Raw genomic sequence first — 22,405 nt, forward strand, 5'->3', positions numbered from 1 at the left:
TCACAATGGGAGACAATTAAGACGTTTCAAAAAAGTTGCCCTTTAATTGTGTTGCGCAGTGAGTGTAGGCATTTTCACGTTCAAAATTCGATGGTTTAATCTCTTCAGAACCACTTTCGCTACAATATGCACCAGTTTTTCGGTCATTAATGTGCCTGGCGACACACTTTTAAGCATATTTCAAACGCGCGAGAGGCACTGGAGTGGGGTTCGTTCTCCGGCAAATGGCACGGCGGTTGGGGGATGCTCCACTGTGGAAATGTGTGGTGGGTCCTGTGCTGCGGCGCGCTTCTGTGCTCTTTGTCACGTCAGTCTGGTGCCTGAGATGGTGCGACGTCGTCGCAAGTCTGCGAAAAGCGCTGCCTCATGTTGTGTGACAGCCGGTTCCCTGAGCTTGTGGACTGAGCAAACATTTCCCTCTCCCCCACGTTTCTTACGTAAGGACGTGTTAGCAGTCGAGTATTTACTCCTTGGTTGTCACGGTATTTCCAGACTGCATCCGCCTCTCTGCGTTATTAAAAGGTTTACCCTTTGATTGCAGCTGCAGCGGCCGGTGTTCCGAGGACCGACGCAAAGGAGAAAGGTGAGTGAGAGACTGGACGCCTTACACTGTACACATCATACCCCACTGTTTTATCACTTTCTCTCTGATGCATGTATGTCTGTGCAAGCGCTGAAGTATTGCTGAGCTAGTCTGTCGCTGCCTTTAGTGTTCATATACAAAGCAAACATATGGCTTCCACTTTGTACGGACATTAACTGACAGATGGGCGTTTCTGGATTACAGCAGAGTTGCTCGATTGAGAATGTCTTTTAAACATTTGCCCGTCGTGTATACTGTCCAGTCACATTAACGTAAACACTTGTCAAAAGCCTAAGTAACCACTTTTTGCAGCGCGGACGATTGTGAGACGTGCAGGAAAAGTTACCAACTGTTGGTACCGACGTGGATGTGGAGCCATGCCGACTCAGTGCTGTGGCCAGTGCGCTAGAGTTCTAGATCGTCGATCGTTGAGGCGAACAGCCCGATTGAGGTGTTCCCACAGTCTTTACTGGGTTTAAAGGCAGGGAGTTTCGTGGCCAGGGGAGTGCGATAAAATCATTTGGGTGCTCTTTGAACCAGGCATGTACATTGCGAGCTGTGTGACACGTTGCATCGTCCTACTGGTAGATGCCAGGGAGACAAACTGCGTGTAGGTGTGGACGTGGCCACCAAAGGTAGATGCATACTTGTTGAGAGCTGGTCTCTCAGGATGGGGCAGGATAAGGTTACGATTGTGGATGTGGCCGTAATCAATTACTCTCGGTTGCACAACAATATGTCAAAATTATTTAAAAACATTAAAATTTTAAAACAATCTCTTTAAAAAAACACAATTGACTGTATGACGGCTGAAGGTCTTATCACCAAAAATTCCGCAATTTTAGGGCCAAAGGCCACGAACAATAACCTCAAACTACAAACTGCTGAAGGCCTGAATTAGAAGTTAGGAAAACAATTCCAAATAGCACTTCTAAAATAAATCTCTTGCTTTTAAAACAAGTTGCCTTAATAAAACTTACTGTGACACAGCTGAAGGGCTTATTACCAAAGAAGTGAAATTATTGCTCTGCTGCGGGCCACACCAACAATAATTAGAAAATTACAAATATCCTTAAAACAAACATCTAAGGACTCAGGACAAGCGGTTCTCAGCAAGTGTTCCAAAGGTCAGCCTGGGAAGGTAACAACATAAGGTAAGGTGAGACAGGCAGGCAAGAGTTGTAATCACGTAACAAGATGGCAACTCAAACTAGGGGTAGCTTAATTGTTGACCGACTGACTAACCAATCCGCGTAATGTCCGATCACAGCTACAACGACGGAATATTTTTAGGCAAGGGCGAAGGGACAGACAGCACTATGTCTTCAGAAAACACCCAAGCCCGAAGGAAACACTAGCACCAAGGTAGACCTCTCCCCCCCCCCCCCCAAAAAAAAAAAGAAATGCGCAGTACAATACAAGAGGCTGCCGAACTACACACCATGTCGGACAGCATCAACACGACGAGGGAAGGTACACTGCCGGAAAAGTTCACTAATACCGCTGGTCGCACTTCACTAATAAGAATAATACTAAATTCAGTTATGAATAACAAATATAGAAAGACGGCTGCAACATTTCACCACCTCGAAACACTTCACTCATTGCCGCCAGGCTCAGCGCCCCGGGGAGCAACAACCCGCCAACCAAAGGCGAGCTCTCAGAACAGTCGAGGTTGCATTATCAGTTAATTCTTCACTCAAACGTCCAGGGTACGGTGTGCAACGAAGTCGTCGCTCTCGCAGCTATCCCTTCTCCATCCGGCAGTGGCAGCGCGCCGTCAGCGGCCCCCGCTTGCCCTCACGCTGCACGGACCAGCCCGCTGCTGCGCCCCCAACCGACCTCATGTCCGTTCGCAACTCTCCGCCAAACCCAGTACGCAGACAGCACCAAAATAACTGCACATTCAAAAGCACAAGATACACATGGTTCCGGGAAAGCAATTCCACCAACAATTCACAATACTAAAATCAGTCACTGTGAAACAACACGGTCGAATTATAAGTCAGCACAAACACAGAGAAGCCAGAAGCGGTCGGAAGACCAAACGCACGTCGACCGCTGCGACGACCGACCGAACGACCAACCAACGGTCGTCCCCACTCAAGTCAGGCACGGGTAAGATCCCAGCATAAATCAAGTGACCACTTATTGCCATGAGGTCACTTCGACGGGCGGACACAAACACACACAAGTGAAAGTTGCGCTACTCGAATATCGTGGTCCATTCAACTAAAACTCGCTGAATCCGGTCCTTGACGTGGTCGTGAACTCTCGCGGACAGTGCATGTATGTCGCCAGCGGTCGGGCGAGTACTGGCTGTCTGGACCTCACTGCTGCTCCCTCCGAACTCAACTCGCTCGACGCACGACGACCCGGAAATACTAGAGGCCGCTCCAAAGATGGTACCACCGTACGCGCTATCGATAAGCGCTGCTGCTGCCACTCACGGACAGACAAGGCGACTAAACGTAGTGGCGCCAGTAAACATACTAAGAACGGAACCTCCCCATCGCACCCCCCTCAGATTTAGTTATAAGTTGGCACAGTGGATAGGCCTTGATAAACTGAAAACAGATCAATCGAGAATACAGGAAGAAGTTGTGTGGAACTATGAAAAAATAAGCGAAATATACAAACTGAGTAGTCCATGTGCAATATAAGCAACACTAAGAAAAGTGTGAGCTCGCGAGCGCCATGGTCCCGTCGTTAGCGTGAGCAACTGCGGAATGAGAGATTCTTGGTTCAAGTCTTCCCTCGAGTGAAAAGTTTAATTTCTTTATTTTCGCGAAGTTATGATCTGTCCGTTCGTTCATTGATGTCTCTGTTCACTGTAATAAGTTTAGTGTCTGTGTTTTGCGACCACACCGCAAAACCGTGCGATTAGTAGACGAAAGGACGTGCCTCTCCAATGGGAACCGAAAACATACGATCACAAGGTCATAGGTCAACCGATTCTTCCACAGGAAAACACGTCTGATATATTCTATACGACACTGGTGACGGCATGTGCGTCACATGACAGGAATATGTTGTCGACCCACCTAACTTGTACACTTGGCGAATGGGTAAAAAGATTCTTCTACCTTGCCCAATTTAGATTTTCTTGTGTATGTGATAATCACTCCCAAAAAAGTGATGAAAGCATAAGAGTTTGTCACATAAACTGCAACAAATGAATGCAACAGTTTCACAGTCGCACAGTTTTCCCTGTGCTCTGTCAAAACATATGTTTTTAACGTTTTCAAATTTTTCCATGTGTAGAGCGTCAAATGCTGCATATGTCTAAGCAAATCTGAACATGTCCTGGAATTTTGGAGAGCGCAGTTCATTATGTGTGAGTGCATGAACTTTGATAATTGTCTGAAAATAAAAAATTAAACTTTTTACTCGAGGGAAGACTTGAACCAACGACCTTTCGTTCCGCAGCTGCTCACGCTAACTACGGGGCCACGGCGCTCCTTAGCTCAAGTTATCCTTGATGTTGCCTATCTTGCGCATGGACTACTCAGTTTGTATATTTTGCTTATCTTTTCATAGTTACACACATCTTCTTCTTGTTTTCTCGATTGATTTGTGTTCAGTTTTTCAAGGCGTATCCACTGTGCCAACTTATAACTAAATCTGAGGGGGGTGCGATGGGGAGGTTCCCTTGTAAGAAAACGAGACGCCACTATCGCTACTACAAGATGCGAAGCTATGAACGGCATCAACACGAGCTGCACGCGGCTCACTTGTGTTGATCCACTGTGCCGTCGAGAGGGAGTGCCACGAAAATGTTCCCCAGATCATAAAGCTTCATCCTCTGGTGTGGACCCTAATGGCTGGAAGGTGCTTGCTTTCATTCCGATGGAGCATAAAACGTGATCCATATGAAGAGACCACCTGTCGCCCGTCAGTGAACATCCAGTTGCGGTACTGACGTGAAAATTCCAGTCTTCGTCTCCGATGAACAGAAGTCAACATGGGTTTATGGACTAGGCGCCTTCTGGGGAGGCCCATAGGCAGCAATGTTCGCTGAATGAACCTTGAAGAGACTCTGTTGGTACCCTCTTGGTTCATCTGGGCTGTCACTTGCTCAACAGTTGCACGTCTGTTCGCCAGGACATATCACCGCAGCTGTCGTCAGGTTAAAATATGCCATTGTCAGGCCTCTCTACAAAAAGGGGGGCACCACAGATGTCAATAATTATAGGCCAGTATCCTTGCTTACAGCATTTTCAAAAATCTTCGAGGAAGTAATGTACTCAAGAGTGGTTAGCCATCTCAACAGCAATGGGATACTCAGTAAATCACAGCTCAGATTTCAAAAATGCTGTTCCACTGAGACAGCAATATACAATTTCACTGTCCACATAACAGAGACTTTAAATAATAAAATGTCACCAACAGGAATTTTCTGTGACTTGTCCAACGCATTTGATTATGTGAACCATGACATTATGTAACTTACAATTCTGTGGTATAAATGGAATAACTTATGAGTGGTTTAAGTCATACCTACAGAACAGGAAGCTAATAGTTTTCTTATATGGGTCAAATGATTTAAATAAGTTTGGCACTTCATCTAACTGCAGTGAAATTACACTAAGTGCTCCACAGGGTTCAGTCATGGGTCCCCTTCTGTTCTTGATATATGTGAAAGACCTCCCTTCCTATCTGAAACAGGAAGCTGAACTGACACTGCTTGCTGATGATACAAGCATCATTATTAATCTAGTAAAAGAAACTCCAACTGAAAGTGATACAAATAAGGTTTTCGGAAAAGTCATTAATTGGTTTTCTGTAAATAGGCTTGCTCTAAACTTCGAAAAAACACAGTACATCCAATTTTCTGCTGCAAAAAGTACAATTCCTTCAATAAATATAACACATCAACAGAAGTCAATAGACAAGGTAGAGCATACTAAGTTTTTGGGTGTACATATAGATGAGAATCTTATTTGGAAAATTCATATTTTGGATCTTCTAATGCGACTAGGTTCAGAAACCTTTGCAATCAGAATAATTGTCAATTTTAAGGATGTAGAAATTTGTAAGCTAACATACTTTGCATACTTTCACTCTCTGATGTCATACAGAATAATATTTTGGGGTAATTCAAAATCTAGCCAAAAAGTATTCACTGCTTAAAAGAAAGTGGTTAGAATAATGTGTGGGGTTCATAGTTGCACATCTTGTAGGCATCTTTTTAAAAGATTGGGAATTCTTACAACAGTCTCACAATACATCTGCTCACTAATGAAATTTGTTCTCAACAACATGGACCAGTTTAAAAACAACAGTGACATTCATGATTATAATACCAGAAAAAAGGACTTACACTATCCTTTGCTCAACCTATCTTTGGCACAGAAAGGGGTAAACTCCTTCTATACCATAGATGAATTCTTGAATAGGAATAAATAAATCTATAAATATAGTATATGCATTTTGTGCCACTTAAGGCAATGGGATAAATAATAGAAATATTCATCTTTAACTCTGTATTGTAATATATATATATATATATATATATATATATATATATATATATATATATATATATATATATATATGTGTGTGTGTGTGTGTTTATTTGTGTGTGTAAATCTTGTTTCATATGTGCATTTCTTGTGCACTTCAAACGTTCCACATCATAACGGCTACCGTACTGTGCGATTGATCAGTGGAACTAAGTAACTAATTAACTAACTTTCGCTAGTTGCCTCTGCGCCTGTTTTGGACAGCGCGACGTTGCCATGCATGGTATACTTTAACAAGGCGGCACACGAACAGTTGACAGTCGTAGCCGTTTCGGAGATGCTTCTACCCTTGTCCCGAAAGCCAATGATCATGTCACGGAGGCAATACCACAATAGTAGAACTGCACTGTTGTCCCCCCCCCCCCCCCCCCCCCGAAACGCTTTATATACCATCCATTGCAAGTTCTGCTACCTGCCGTCTGTGAGTGGTTATGGCGCGTTGACGTCGAACATACGTGCTGATCACATTAATATGGCTGGAGGCTGGACCGTGTATTACAAGTCTTACTTATATCAATAGTTGTTTTTTCTTTTTTGGCCGTCTTCCCAGTACATCTGATTGTGTGCATGGTAGTACTTTCTTAGGGAATCTTTAGTTCATAGAACGACAGTTTTAGAAAGCACCGGTATGAATAAGACAAGGAATAGCCATAGTTTTAATTACCACGTCGGAAAAAAGCGAAGTACATAGTTTTTCGTTTGTTTGCAGTTATCGGAAGCCTGCTATTGTCGGGCCACCTAAAGAAAATGTGTAATAAAATCCATATATTGTAATAAATATATTATTTTCAGTGTAACTTTAACATTATCTTTTGCATTTAACTGTAGTCGGCACAGAAGCCATAAATATTCGCTGTTAATAAATTGTTTGAAAAATAGAAGCATGTGTTACCAGTTCCATCAAGGCGACTGGTTGGGCCAGGCTGTTTTCATGTGTTGCGTATAGTGTAATAGCTGTTAAATACTAAACATCTAAATAATTGTCAGTAAATTACATAATATTTTATTTTTAGGTGTTTTTTGTTGCAATGTAAAACCGTATAACATTTATTCGAAACCAAAGGAGGCTAAAACTATCAATGTCGCCTTTGAAGATTTAAAAAAAAGCATCACACTTGACTGATTATCAAAACACATAAAACTATTAGGGAAATATAATTAAAACCATTATGTAAATTTTGTAGATAGCGACCTGTTGAAGCGCAAGATCTGACAAAATTCGAAGTGGTTCATTCGAGGCTATTCGCACGACATTGCTTAACAACACCCAGTCTTCGTGCACAGCACGTGACTTTATATTGTTAACATCAGCAAATAGTGTGAATTGCTTGTACCTTCGAACGATGGCTGCAAAAATTTAATCAGTTTTACCATATCACTATGACGTTACAGCGATGAATACTAGTCAGCTACAAGAATACAGTGCAAGACTTACCTTGTTGTACTGTTGCTTGTGTCTTCGCGGAACTACTGACTCATCACTGATACGGGGAATGACTCAATGACTGCTAATATGCGCCTATTGTTAATATCCACAGAGAAATCGACCGGCCCATCAACTGAGCCGACCCATCGATAGCAACCTTACCCTACATGTGTCACAAGTACCGTAGTCTCCCGCTAGAGGAAAACGCAGCCCATTGATAAAAAGGGTAGCCTTCATTTCACATGTACTGAGCTGAATGTGACGTCAATGTGACGTGTAGACGCTATATCGAAGATGGAAGAAACCGTGTATCGACTTCTGTGATCGTGCGAGACCCTGGACTACTGACAGTACTGATAGATATCTCTGCAGTTACAACCTCGTGATCCTAAACTGCAATAGCCATTCTAGCAGACTGGACTGTAACGCCAGCAAGAAATTGACTTTCATTTTAAAAGGTATCAGGAAAAAAATTAACATATGTGTAAACGAGATTACATAGTTTCAAAAAGATTTTCACAAAAAAAAGCATCGTAATTAAAAAGGCCAATGGTTTATTCACAGATTGGCACACAGTATAGTGTGAATCACTTTTGTCACAGTAACAATGCGCGAGGATGGCTACCAAACAAGAATGCTAATCAATGTTTCATTACTATGCTATGCAAAACTTTTGGCGAACAGACGTGTAGCGCGTAAGAGTGTTCCACTTGTGAACGTACTGGGGCGTAATCTACTTTCTTGGCTGTTACCATTTCCCCTCCGTGTTTCTCGGGGGTAAACATGACAGCGCCGCCAACTTGTCCAAGTTTTCAGTTCGCTTTGCCGGATAATAAGCGCTAAATCATCAATCTGTATTTGTAAACTGTGTAAATATTAAAAAACGTGAATCTACTGTCACGAAACACTAGGAATCTCGAATCAAAATATTTTTAGTAAAACAAATATGTATCTATTTTAGCTGATTGTAGACCACTGAGAATGACTAATTTAACATGTTTGGTATCAGTAATAACACAAATTCTGTTGCAAAGGACCACTAATAAGTATTATTAGCTACAAAATAAGTGTACACTGTCTGATCAAAAGTAACAGCAAAAGTAAAAGTGGCCGGCCAGGGTGGCCGAGCGGTTCTAGGCGCTGCAGTCTGGAACCGCGCGACCGCTTCGGTCGCAGGTTCGAATCCTGCCCCGGGCATGGATGTGTGTGATGTCCTTAGGTTAGTTAGGTTTAAGTAGTTCTAAGTTCTAGGGGACTGATGACCTCAGATGTTAAGTCCCATAGTGTTCAGAGCCATTTGAACCAAAAGTAAAAGTAGGTAAACTAGTGGACAATAATTTGGGAGTGTCCACCCTTCGCCTTTATGCCGGATTGAAATCTGCTATGGACACCTTCAGTGATGTGTCTGAAAGTCTGTGGAGGACTGACAGACCACACTTCCTCAAGAATGGAAACCAGAGAAGATTGTGATGTTAGACGCTGGGGTGTGGAGCCAACTCGATTTTCTAACTAATCCCAAATGTGTTCCATTGGTTTAAGGTCGGAACTGTGGGAAAGCCAGTCCATTCCAGTAATTTTATTGTTCACAAACACTGCCTCATAGATGCTGCTTTTTGACACGATGCACGGTCATAATGACACAGTCATCGTCTCCGAATGTTCCCCTACTCTATGCAGTACACAGTACCACCAGTTGTGTTTATTTCCTTTCGCACTTAGTGTATTATTAAGCGCAACAAGGGAACCGTACACTAACCACGAAAAACACTCCGAGTACCGTAAAGCCTAGTTTACACGACGACACTAGGTTGCAGGCAACTGCGCTACCGGCCACTGCGCATGCGCGCCGCGCGTTTGCGCAACTCGTTGGTGAAACTAAATGCTTTCGGCGTGTTCCAACTTTGGCGACACTAGTTGCATGAGTTTTGAGGTTATGGGTGTTCGTAGAGCGTAGACAAACTGAAATACGAAGTGGTTCAAATGGCTCTGAGCACTATGGGACTTAACATCTTAGGTCATCAGTCCCCTAGAACTTAGAACTACTTAAACCTAACTAACCTAAGGACATCACACACATCCATGCCCGAGGCAGGATTCGAACCTGCGACCGTAGCAGTCCCGTGGTTCCGGACTGCAGCGCCTAGAACCGCACGGCCACCGCGGTCGGCAATACGAAGTGGGGAACGGAGAATAATGTTCGCTTTTTGTATATCTATGCTTTGCATAGGTGTTTGTAGGATTTCAGTGATGCTGATTACAAAAATAAGCACCATATTGCTGCCGCTGAGACCGTCATGTCCGATCATAATATAGACTGTTTCACAATATCTGAACTGCAGGGCAAAATTTGCTGAGTTAGGAGCACATACACAACTGAATTAAGGAAAATACAAGCAAGTGTAATTCTAGCTGTGGCAATACTCTCATCTAAAAGACTAAAATCCCATCGTTAGGCTGGCCTGTGTGGCCGAGCGGTTCTAGGCGCTTCAGTCTGGAACCGCGCAACCGCTATGGTCGCAGGTTCGAATCCTACCTCGGGCATGGATATGTGTGTGTCCTTAGGTTAGTTGGGTTTAAGTAGCCATTTAAGCCAGCCCATCGTTAGAGTTGGCCAACTCTTTGTATGGAATATTGTTGACAGGAGGGAAGGCTATACAAATTCAAGAAGCTGCATCCTTCATTAGATAGTCATCTATATAAAACGTCGCTGCAGTGCTCCCCATTCACATATGTTAGAATTTTGAAATATTACCACTGTACAGATCTATCTTCAAGGGAGTAGTTTGCAAACCATTCTCTTCTTAATGCCGCCCGCTTAGAATAATTATTGTTGCTAATGTGAATAATTATTACTGTTAATAATTATTGGTGTTAATGAAATAGCGTTATCACCAACTAAAAGCGTATCTTATATCATGCCGAGTGTTCTCGGTTGTAATGCACGCATTATGATATGTAATTTCAGTTCTAGTGACAATTCTTCATGCATTATAGTACCTTTATTCCTTATCATATAATTAACTCTATTTAGAAGATAATTAAAAGAACTTCTTCTATCTTCTGTTATAAATTATTTGAGCGAGGATGCTGAGCAACAGAGCTGACGTCGTTTCTTCATCCTGTCACGAATCGAAACACGTCCCTTATTTTTTTCTTATTCAGCGAATCCACGCAACAAGCTTTAACTCGATCACAACTCGTGCGACGTGCAGCTGCCAAAACTTTCATTTCAGACACGACTCAGGGACTCACAAAACGACGAAACGTCACTCACCAACAGCGGTAACCTAAATCGGCATAATATGCACTATTGGGAAACGGAAAATCAACGATGGCTGCGACAAGTGGAACATCAGCGACCTTGGCGGGTTAATGTATGGTGTGGCTTATGGGAGGTAGCATAATTGGCCCCCATTTTGTCGATGGTGCAAATTATGCTGATTTCGTACGTAATGTTCTACCGATGTTACTACAAGATGTTTCACTGCATGACCGAATGGCGATGTACTTCCAACATGATGGATGTCCGGCACACAGCTCGCGTGCGGTTGCAGCAGTATTGAACAGCATATTTCAAGACAGGTGGATTGGACGTCCCCGGATTTCTTTCTGTGGGGAAAGTTGAAGGATATTTGCTTTCGTGATCCACCGACAACGCCTGACAACATGCGTCAGCGCATTGTCAATGCATGTGCGAACATTACGGAAGGTGAACTACTCGCTGTTGAGAGGAATGACGTTACACGTATTGCCAAATGCACTGAGGTTGACTGACATCGTTTTGAGCATTTATTGCATTAATGTAATTACGCTGTAACAGCATGCGTTCTCAGAAATGATAAGTTCAAAAAGGTTCATGTATCACTTTGGAACAACCGAAATAAAATGTTCAAACGTACCTAAGTTCTGTTAATTTAAAAAAACCTACCTGTTACCAACTGTTCGTCTAAAACCGTGAGCCATATGTTTGTGACTATTACAGCGCCATCTATCACAAAGCGAAAACGGTGGTCCAACTGAAATATTCATATTTCTTTACGCACAACACGAATATGTAATAAAAATGGGGGTTCCTATTTTTAAAAAATGCAGTTGATATCCGTTTGACCTATGGCAGCGCCATCTAGCGGGCCAACCAGAGCGCCATCTGGTTTACCTCTTCAAGCTGGAGAAGTTTCGTTCTTTGTAGTATTTTCGTTTGACGCTTATTTTGTGAGATATTTGGCCCGGTCACGATCAATGGACCACCCTGTATATATAGTATTCATAGAATTGAGTTTGATGGCTCTGAAACGCAATATATTCGGTACATATTACTAGTTCCGATGTATGGCAGTAACTGATGGGCATTTAATGCGAAAAATATTTAGAAATGGAAGGGGAACTGTGAGTATTTGAGAGATTTCTGTTGAGAATTGCTAATAGAGGCTGGAAAACGAATGCATCAGCAACGGACTGAAGCAGAAGATCTAATCAAGACAGTAATGAAAATTAATTGATGATCATATGTGACTTGGCAGTTGGTCAGTAAATGGACTAAGTAATTTCTTTATTGGGTTGATTGAGATAATAAAAGAGATGGCGATTTCATGAATGGTGCGTAGATGAAATTAGAGGAGAAATACAGTTGCGTATTCTCAAGGATGTGAAAGGCCTTTTTCCAACAGTGAATGCCATATGGTCAGTGATGATGATCGTCGTCATCATCTAGAAGACTGTGACCGACTCATTTTGGAACGTACGTTCTCGGACGTTTGATAGTAAGCTCTCCATGATGTACAATTCTTCTCTTGCAGAGTCTGCCACTAGAGTGATAGCAAAATATCCGTGAAGCTCTCGTAAGAAACACCTAGAAGACATGGTCGGAAGTCAAAGCAAATTTCGTAAACTTACGTACCACAGGTGTGTAAATGATCAGAATTGTGATTATCTGTGTGAGATAGTGTTCTTCGTGTTAAGTGTTGTTACCAGGCCTAGTAGATATGTATGGTGCATAAACAGTGTCACATGTTGAGTGACCACTGTGATAGACACGGAGATGGCGCGTGCTCGTTTGAGACAGCATTATTAACACTTGACAAAAGTTTGAGAGTGGTCTCTCTGTGGGACTCCGTTTGGCCGACTGTTCAAATCGTGCAATTTTTAGACTTGTGGGGCATTCGGTGTAACAGTGGCTCCACGTTGAACTGCAAGGCAGCGTGAGGGCAGGCATACCATAGTCAAGGTTCCAGTCGGCCATGTGTGACCACCTCAACAAGTGTCGCTGTACTATGCCTCAAGTAAATCGTAGATCTACACCTACCATCCGATAACAAGTAATGCAACATTCTATGTAATGCGTACCATTAGTCAGAGACTAACTGCAGTCGGACTAGGGAATTACAGCCCAATGCGTACGCTGCCGTTAACACCATAACACAAATGGCAGCGTCTAAAGTGCCTGTGAGTTTTGCGGCGACCTTGGGAGAGCTCCCATTCTTCCAATATTTTGGAAGGGCACAGCGGTTTTACTCCTGGCGTCGTGTAGTGGTGAGTCGTCTGTTGATGTTTCAGGTTACGGTTGGTAGTTACTGAGGAAATTCTGACGGAAGAACGATACGTCACGAAAAGTGTGCGTCCTCAATTGTTGCCTCTCAGGTGATAGTATCGTGATGCCACGTTTCGAAAGGTCAATGCTCGTCCGCTCGTGACACATGTGTCTGTGGAATGTCTGTGTGATGTTGGCGTACTCCCGCGGTACCAAGATCACCAGATATGTCAAATGGTTCAAATGGCTCTGAGCACTAACTGCTGAGGTCATCAGTCCCCTAGAACTTAGAACTACTTAAACCTAACTAACCTAAGGACATCACACACATCCATGCCCGAGGCAGGATTCGAACCTGCGACCGCAGCGGTCGCACGGTTCCAGACTGTAGCACCTAGAACTGCTCGGCCACTCTGGCCGGCACCAGATCTGTCCTCCCCGATAGAACATGTATGGGATCAGCTGGAACGTCAACTATACCCAAGTGTATCAACGTCCAGTTACAACAATTACAGCCTAGCTTGTCATAGAATAGACTACAACGGCCTTAGTAACCTTTCCCAAGCGAATAAGTGCACGAACACAAGCCTGAGGTGGTGTAATGTGATACTAATAGGCGGGCCCATACTGCCATGTTCTTTGTAAATTCGACTAGATTTTGCAGTCACTGAAATAACATCAGATACCCACCCTAACACGGGACGTTTCGTTTCTTTCTCTCCTAGATGCTTCACGTTTTCTGTCAGGTAGCGCATATTGTGTGCCACCTACCGGGTAAGGGATAACCACTGGCAGGCAGTACTTAAGAATCGGTTTAGCGAAGATTTGTGGGCTATCTGGATGAATCGTTTAACAGTAAACCGTCCCAGGGGCGTACTATTTGATGTCTTACGCCAACCACATTTTCTAGTAACTGATAGCCAAGTTTTAAATACACTCCTGGAAATTGAAATAAGAACACCGTGAATTCATTGTCCCAGGAAGGGGAAACTTTATTGACACATTCCTGGGGTCAGATACATCACATGATCACACTGACAGAACCACAGGCACATAGACACAGGCAACAGAGCATGCACAATGTCGGCACTAGTACAGTGTATATCCACCTTTCGCAGCAATGCAGGCTGCTATTCTCCCATGGAGGCGATCGTAGAGATGCTGGATGTAGTCCTGTGGAACGGCTTGCCATGCCATTTCCACCTGGCGCCTCAGTTGGACCAGCGTTCGTGCTGGACGTGCAGACCGCGTGAGACGACGCTTCATCCAGTCCCAAACATGCTCAATGGGGACAGATCCGGAGATCTTGCTGGCCAGGGTAGTTGACTTACACCTTCTAGAGCACGTTGGGTGGCACGGGATACATGCGGACGTGCATTGTCCTGTTGGAACAGCAAGCTCCCTTGCCGGTCTAGGAATGGTAGAACGATGGGTTCGATGACGGTTTGGATGTACCGTGCACTATTCAGTGTCCCCTCGACGATCACCAGTGGTGTACGGCCAGTGTAGGAGATCGCTCCCCACACCATGATGCCGGGTGTTGGCCCTGTGTGCCTCGGTCGTATGCAGTCCTGATTGTGGCGCTCACCTGCACGGCGCCAAACACGCATACGACCATCATTGGCACCAAGGCAGAAGCGACTCTCATCGCTGAAGACGACACGTCTCCATTCGTCCCTCCATTCACGCCTGTCGCGACACCACTGGAGGCGGGCTGCACGATGTTGGGGCGTGAGCGGAAGACGGCCTAACGGTGTGCGGGACCGTAGCCCAGCTTCATGGAGACGGTTGCGAATGGTCCTCGCCGATACCCCAGGAGCAACAGTGTCCCTAATTTGCTGGGAAGTGGCGGTGCGGTCCCCTACGGCACTGCGTAGGATCCTACGGTCTTGGCGTGCATCCGTGCGTCGCTGCGGTCCGGTCCCAGGTCGACGGGCACGTGCACCTTCCGCCGACCACTGGCGACAACATCGATGTGCTGTGGAGACCTCACGCCCCACGTGTTGAGCAATTCGGCGGTACGTCCACCCGGCCTCCCGCATGCCCACTATACGCCCTCGCTCAAAGTCCGTCAACTGCACATACGGTTCACGTCCACGCTGTCGCGGCATGCTACCAGTGTTAAAGACTGCGATGGAGCTCCGTATGCCACGGCAAACTGGCTGACACTGACGGCGGCGGTGCACAAATGCTGCGCAGCTAGCGCCATTCGACGGCCAACACCGCGGTTCCTGGTGTGTCCGCTGTGCCGTGCGTGTGATCATTGCTTGTACAGCCCTCTCGCAGTGTCCGGAGCAAGTATGGTGGGTCTGACACACCGGTGTCAATGTGTTCTTTTTTCCATTTCCAGGAGTGTATTAATAGCTCTTTCTTCCTACTTACCTCCAGTATGTTACATTTATTTACACTGAGGGTCGACAACTGATCTTGCACATGTAACTAAGCTCGGCAAGTCGTCCTACATTTTTCTGATATTCCGATTTCGCTGCACTACAACAACATCATGGAGATTCTGACTTGAGCGCCACGTCGCTCAGACGATCAACCGTAGTGGCCATGTGACACTCCACCTCTGACGTAAGTCACCGCAGTGAGATGGTGTGTATGCGCCAGAGGTTGTACAGAACCAGCGTAGTAAGATGGTTGACGTGTTGACATGACAGAATGGCATAAAGGAGATGTCGTCTTTGGACGTGCCCACACATCGTGAATTAAGTTACCCGATTTGTCGGTGTATCAGTGCGAACTGTCCAACGTGTCTACTGGGAATTATGTACCACTAGCTTGGAGTAAGAGAAGTGGTCGTAAAAGTTCCTAGCTCACAGGGACCGCAGACGAATGTAATGCCTCGTCAGTGACAATAGGTTTCAATCGCGACAGGAAATGCGGATGTCAGTAAATGCAGATCCGTCTCAAGCAGTTTCCCAGCGAACACTGCGAAGGAAATTGGAAATCTGTGGTAAGGACTATGGGACCAAACTGCTGAGGTCATCGGTCCCTAGGCTTACACACTACTTAATCTAAGTTTAACTTACGCTAAGCACAACGCACACACCCATGCCAGATGGAGGGATCGAACCTCCGGAGGGGGGAGCCGCACGAGCCGTGACAAGGCGCCCAAGACCGCACGGCTACCCCGCGCGGCCACTGCGAAAGGACCTGCGTGCCACGGACACTGAGATCGAGTAGTTCGCAAAAGGCCACTACTCGCAGTGACACATGAAGCTACGCGTCTTCATCGAGCCCAACAACGCAGAATTTGTACAGTAGCCAGACCGCACGGCTACTGCGCGCGGCCACTGCGAAAGGACCGAATGGATGCGACTAACGTGGCCGGACGTATCTCGATTTTGCCTTTTTTCAAATGATGGAAGGCGCACAGTGCACCAATGGCCGAATGACAAATATACCTCGTAATGCGTGTAGACTGTTGTTCAGACTGGGGCTGGTTCTGTAACGCTTTGTAGGCATTTCGTGGCATGACTTCAGCTCTCTCATTCAGGTCACTGTGAACATTAACCAAGATTTTCAGTCGCAAACAATCTGAATTTTATTGCAGATAGATTTCAGCTACAGAATAGTCATCATCAGTGCACAAAAAAACCTGGTGGGGTCAAACTGACATGAAGTTCAGCTGCATGCAGACCGCAATTTGAATACAGAAATACATATACACTCCTGGAAATGGAAAAAAGAACACATTGACACCGGTGCGTCAGACCCACCATACTTGCTCCGGACACTGCGAGAGGGCTGTACAAGCAATGATCACACGCACGGCACAGCGGACACACCAGGAACCGCGGTGTTGGCCGTCGAATGGCGCTAGCTGCGCAGCATTTGTGGACCGCCGCCGTCAGTGTCAGCCAGTTTGCCGTGGCATACGGAGCTCCATCGCAGTCTTTAACACTGGTAGCATGCCGCGACAGCGTGGACGTGAACCGTATGTGCAGTTGACGGACTTTGAGCGAGGGCGTATAGTGGGCATGCGGGAGGCCGGGTGGACGTACCGCCGAATTGCTCAACACGTGGGGCGTGAGGTCTCCACAGTACATCGATGTTGTCGCCAGTGGTCGGCGGAAGGTGCACGTGCCCGTCGACCTGGGACCGGACCGCAGCGACGCACGGATGCACGCCAAGACCGTAGGATCCTACGCAGTGCCGTAGGGGACCGCACCGCCACTTCCCAGCAAATTAGGGACACTGTTGCTCCTGGGGTATCGGCCAGGACCATTCGCAACCGTCTCCATGAAGCTGGGCTACGGTCCCGCACACCGTTAGGCCGTCTTCCGCTCACGCCCCAACATCGTGCAGCCCGCCTCCAGTGGTGTCGCGACAGGCGTGAATGGAGGGACGAATGGAGACGTGTCGTCTTCAGCGACGAGAGTCGCTTCTGCCTTGGTGCCAATGATGGTCGTATGCGTGTTTGGCGCCGTGCAGGTGAGCGCCACAATCAGGACTGCATACGACCGAGGCACACAGGGCCAACACCCGGCATCATGGTGTGGGGAGCGATCTCCTACACTGGCCGTACACCACTGGTGATCGTCGAGGGGACACTGAATAGTGCACGGTACATCCAAACCGTCATCGAACCCATCGTTCTACCATTCCTAGACCGGCAAGGGAACTTGCTGTTCCAACAGGAAAATGCACGTCCGCATGTATCCCGTGCCACCCAACGTGCTCTAGAAAGTGTAAGTCAACTACCCTGGCCAGCACGATCTCCGGATCTGTCCCCCATTGAGCATGTTTGGGACTGGATGAAGCGTCGTCTCACGCGGTCTGCACGTCCAGCACGAACGCTGGTCCAACTGAGGCGCCAGGTGGAAATAGCATGGCAAGCCGTTCCACAGGACTACATCCAGCATCTCTACGATCGTCTCCATGGGAGAATAGCAGCCTGCATTGCTGCGAAAGGTGGATATACACTGTACTAGTGCCGACATTGTGCATGCTCTGTTGCCTGTGTCTATGTGCCTGTGGTTCTGTCAGTGTGATCATGTGATGTATCTGACCCCAGGAATGTATCAATAAAGTTTCCCCTTCCTGGGACAATGAATTCACGGTGTTCTTATTTCAATTTCCAGGAGTGTATTAAGGTAGTGCATAAGTTCATATCGTCTTTGTTTCGTATGGATTCCGGTTGCTATGGGTTTATTTATCGACTGTCATTTTTGATTTCTGGTTCATTGTTACCATTTGAGTTTACGTATTGTCATCTTATCATTTAGAGACAGCGAGTGGAGCTGTGAACGCTAGGAAATGACAAGTGACAAGTGACGAAGTCTGAACATTTCCGAAATATTCTTCTGTTTGAGTTCAAAAGAGGGGTGACAGCAACGGAAGCAATCAGAAACATTTGCGCCGTGCATGGGGATAATGTCACTGGACAGAGCGCGGCAAGAAAGTGGTTTTCTCGTTTTAAGGAGGATCGGTTTGACTTTAGTGACTCACCACGTTCAGGGTTTTATGAAGATCGTTTAAATGATTAATCTACAATGATCGACATCGGTGTGCTCGAGAAGTGACAAATGTGATGAACTGTGGTCATTCCACCACCGTGGACATTTGCTTGCAGAGGGGTAGGTTCAAACATCGGGTGTATGGGTACCGCATACTCTAAGTCAAAATGGTGAAAATCATCTGGTGACCATGTGTGCACCTCTGTTTACTCGTCATCAATTGCCTCGTGTACCGAACAGACCTTTATTATCTTGTATCGCTACTGATGGCGAGAAATTGTGTCTTTATGCCAAAATAAGGAAAAGAAAGAAATGGTTGTGCGCAAACAAAGCAGCAACTGTCTTTGCAAAGACCGGCGCACATCTACAGAAGATAATGTTTTGCATCTGGTGGAACAGAGACGGTGTGGTGTACTACGAACTGCTCCCCGAAGTGTAACCATCACTGCTGAGATTTATTTGAAATGCCTGGGCTAGCCGGCCAAAGCGAGTTAGGTTGTGGAAAGGGGCCAAAATGAGTTTCTGTCAGTTGCACTCAACATACAAAAGTTATTATCAACACACAATATTACAAAAAGAAATCAAAATACTCAAAACTTTAATCGACGTCCTTGATTAACCTTAGATCGGCTGAAGGCCACACTCAAAATCCAAGACGTAAGGCCTAAGTATGAAATTGACAAAGAAGGTTCTTCTGGAGGTGTCACCCAGAAATATTTTCTAAATCTTCGATCTAAACAGGCCGAAGGCCTTAGCACTTTAATTTTAATGTAACTCGGCTGGAGGCAGCATATTAAGCAATAAAACGTGTTTCAATCTAACGGCAGAAGGCCTAATCTTAAAACAATTGAAGCAAATTCAGCTTGAGGCCCCATACAAAAACGTCACAACCATATGCCTTAAGGGCAAGACAAGAACATTAATTTAAGAGATATTAAAACTCGGATGAAGGCCACACATCAACACAATAATTTAACGGCTTAAGGCCTTCAAAGATTTGATGTAAAATTCGGCTGAAGGCCCCTATAAGAACAACGAGCTCATGCCTTAAGGGCAAGACAAGAACATTAATTCAGGATATATAAAACTCGCTGAAGGCCACACATCAACCAAATAACTAAGACTGAAACAGGTAAGTTACTATGTAACAGACACGTAACGGCACTCAGAAGTTCCAAGGGTCGGCCTGGAATTGTAACACTAATGCCCGTTTAGGAGAGACAGGTAGCCTGACCAACAATCTCTTAATCAGAAGGCAACCCAACCGCCAGACAGCCGACCAACCAATCAACCAAATCAGTTCCACTCGACGCAACCAGCAAAACGACCACAAGATTTCAATACAACGACACACAGAGTATGGCGCCCACAACGACCAACAACACCTCAGCCGTCGAACTACATGCCGCACTGGACAGCAACAACACGACGAGGAAAATACACCGCCGAAAATTACGTCAACGACCAGGGCAGGTAACTGGAACGTCAACAGCCACAAGCCAGAAGATACCGTTGGTGAACTTCAATAACAGGGAATAAATTAAGTTAAATTCCACAGGAAGACGGCTGGAATCTTAACCGAATTAAATACACACACGTTGTTCCTCGCGAGAATGTCCCAAAAGCGACAACCAGGATCAAACGAAGAAATGTAAAGAGCTGAGGCTCGACAGTAAGTTAAGTGAGGACTCAACTTTCATGTCCAAGATCGGTGGGCGACGAACTTCGTAGCACTCGCAAGCAGCACCTCAGACTCCAACCGCGCGTGCACGCCGCCAGCGGCTCCAGCCCGACTCTGCGCGACTGGGGCTTGCTTGCTGCTCAACGCCAACCGACCGACTGGACTGCTGGTCCGTCCGCGACTGCTGCTCCGTCGAGACTGCACCACTGGTGCGTCTCCAACTGACTTTCTTCCTTCGGACGGACGATGTCCCGGAGACACTGGCTCGGACCCAGCCATGCAGAGGGAACACAAGCGACGTCTCCGCACAGGAAGGAACCGACCCAAATACACGCCGTCGATGAGACGAGCGACCGAACGACCAACCAACGGTCGTCCCCGCTGGTACTGGCTGTGCGTACCTCACTGGGGCTCCGTCCCCAACTGCACTTCTGCCTTGTTCCATCACCTCCAGCTCCGATCTACAACTGATGCCAGACACACGACGACCCGGAAATACTATCGGTCGCCCAGAGATAGTACGACAGTGCACTTATTAATACGCGCTGCTGCTGCCGCTCATGGGCAGACAAGACAGCAATTCAGTGACACCAGTAATTGAAATTAAAATGACAAGCCGGCCGTACGGTAAAAACAAGATGTTAAATAAGATGGCACGAACATAAGCCACTCACGGCTCATTATTGCCAGCAAATGAGACGCCTTGCAGACACAGTCCAAAAACAACAACGAAGAAAACTGCGTGAAGTGATGCTATTCCACGATAACGCCCGCCTGAATTCTAAAACACCATACAGGGCTTGGGTTGGGTTGTCATTCCATTCCGTACCCACCACATTCACCTACTTTGCGCCCTCAGATTTCCACCTCTTCTGCTGTGTCAAAGAACCGTCAAGGAACTTCCCTTCCTGATGAAAATGCGCTCCGAACGTGGCTCGAAGAGTTCTTCGCCTCAAAACCACGTGATTTCTACACTCGCGCAAACGGAAAGTTACTCCAGCTTTGGCCGACTGCTGCAAAGAGGGAATGATAATATATTATTCATGATTAAAGTCTCCGTTACGTGTATCTGTTGTCGCTATATAGCTTATGGAAAAACGCTATGAACTTACGCACTAACCCATTAGCACTCATTACAAAAGATGCAGCCGTTGGAGCCAAAGTGGTCGAAGTGTGAAACAAGCCTGTAAAGCTTTCAGTTTTGTATTAGACTTCGACTACTTTGCTTGCCCGGGCTGTATCTTTTATAATTATCGCTATATATATTCCCGCATTAAAGCTGCGCCTAAACTTCATATAAATGTGACCACACTAGATCTTTTATGCACTGGTGATGCCTATTCTATAGTTGAAACTGATCTGCGATAAAATTCAGGTTGTTCGCTGGTGACCGCTGTTCTTCCTTCCTGAAAGTCCAGCGGTCGCTGCCCAACGATATCTTACGGATCTCAACGAAAATAATTAATCAGGGTGTTTATTTAAACATTGTCGGTGACCAAATGTAGCCCTTTCTTGGAGAATCTTCATGATAAGTATGCTGTGGACACTTCCAAAATAACAACAGCCGCATTCACAAGTTATTCTGTGTGTGACCATTGGTGACGCAGGATCCCAGCCTGACGATTTGCTTGGTGACAGCAGTGACTGCTTGGAAATGGGCCTGCGACCCCGAAACTAGAAGGTGAAAGGTCCCGAGTTCAAGTCTCGGTCCGGCACACAGTTTTAATCTGCCAGGAAGTTTCATGTCAGCGCACCCTCCGCTGCACAGCGAAAATGTCATTCTGGAAACATCCCCCAGGCTGGGGCTTAGCCATGTCTCTGCAATATCGTTTCTTCCAGGAGTACTAGTTCTGCGAGGTTCGCAGAAGAGCTTCTGTGAAGGTCTGAAGGTAGGAGACGAGGTACTGGCAGAATTGAAGCTGTGAGGACGGGTCGTGAGTCGTGCTTGGGTGGCTCAGATGGTAGAGCACTTGCCCGTGAAAGAAAAACGTCCCGAGTTCGAGTCTCAGTCCGGCTCACAGTTTCAATCCGTCAGGAAGCTTCATATCAGCGCACACTCCGCTGCAGATTGAAAATCTCATTCTGGAAGCATCCCCCAGGCTGTGGCTAAGCCATGTCTCTACAATATCCTTTCTTCCAGGAGTGCTAGTTCTGCAATGTTCGCAGAAGAGCTTCTGTAAAGTTTGAAAGGTAGGAGA

The 22,405-nt window shown here is 45.9% G+C and overlaps 1 protein-coding gene across 1 annotated transcript in view; it reads left to right on the top strand.

Moving 5' to 3' along the window:
• Positions 1-564: 564 nt before the first annotated feature.
• Positions 565-22,405, top strand: part of LOC124596250 (prolyl 4-hydroxylase subunit alpha-2) — a 345,289-nt gene continuing 323,448 nt past the window's right edge. Inside the window, exon 1 of the mRNA XM_047135319.1 lies at positions 565-583. The gene's annotated coding sequence lies outside the window, so the exon portion shown is untranslated. The remainder of the gene's footprint in view (positions 584-22,405) is intronic.

This window comes from Schistocerca americana, chromosome 2 (assembly GCF_021461395.2).
Source record: "Schistocerca americana isolate TAMUIC-IGC-003095 chromosome 2, iqSchAmer2.1, whole genome shotgun sequence".
NCBI lineage: Eukaryota > Metazoa > Arthropoda > Insecta > Orthoptera > Acrididae > Schistocerca > Schistocerca americana.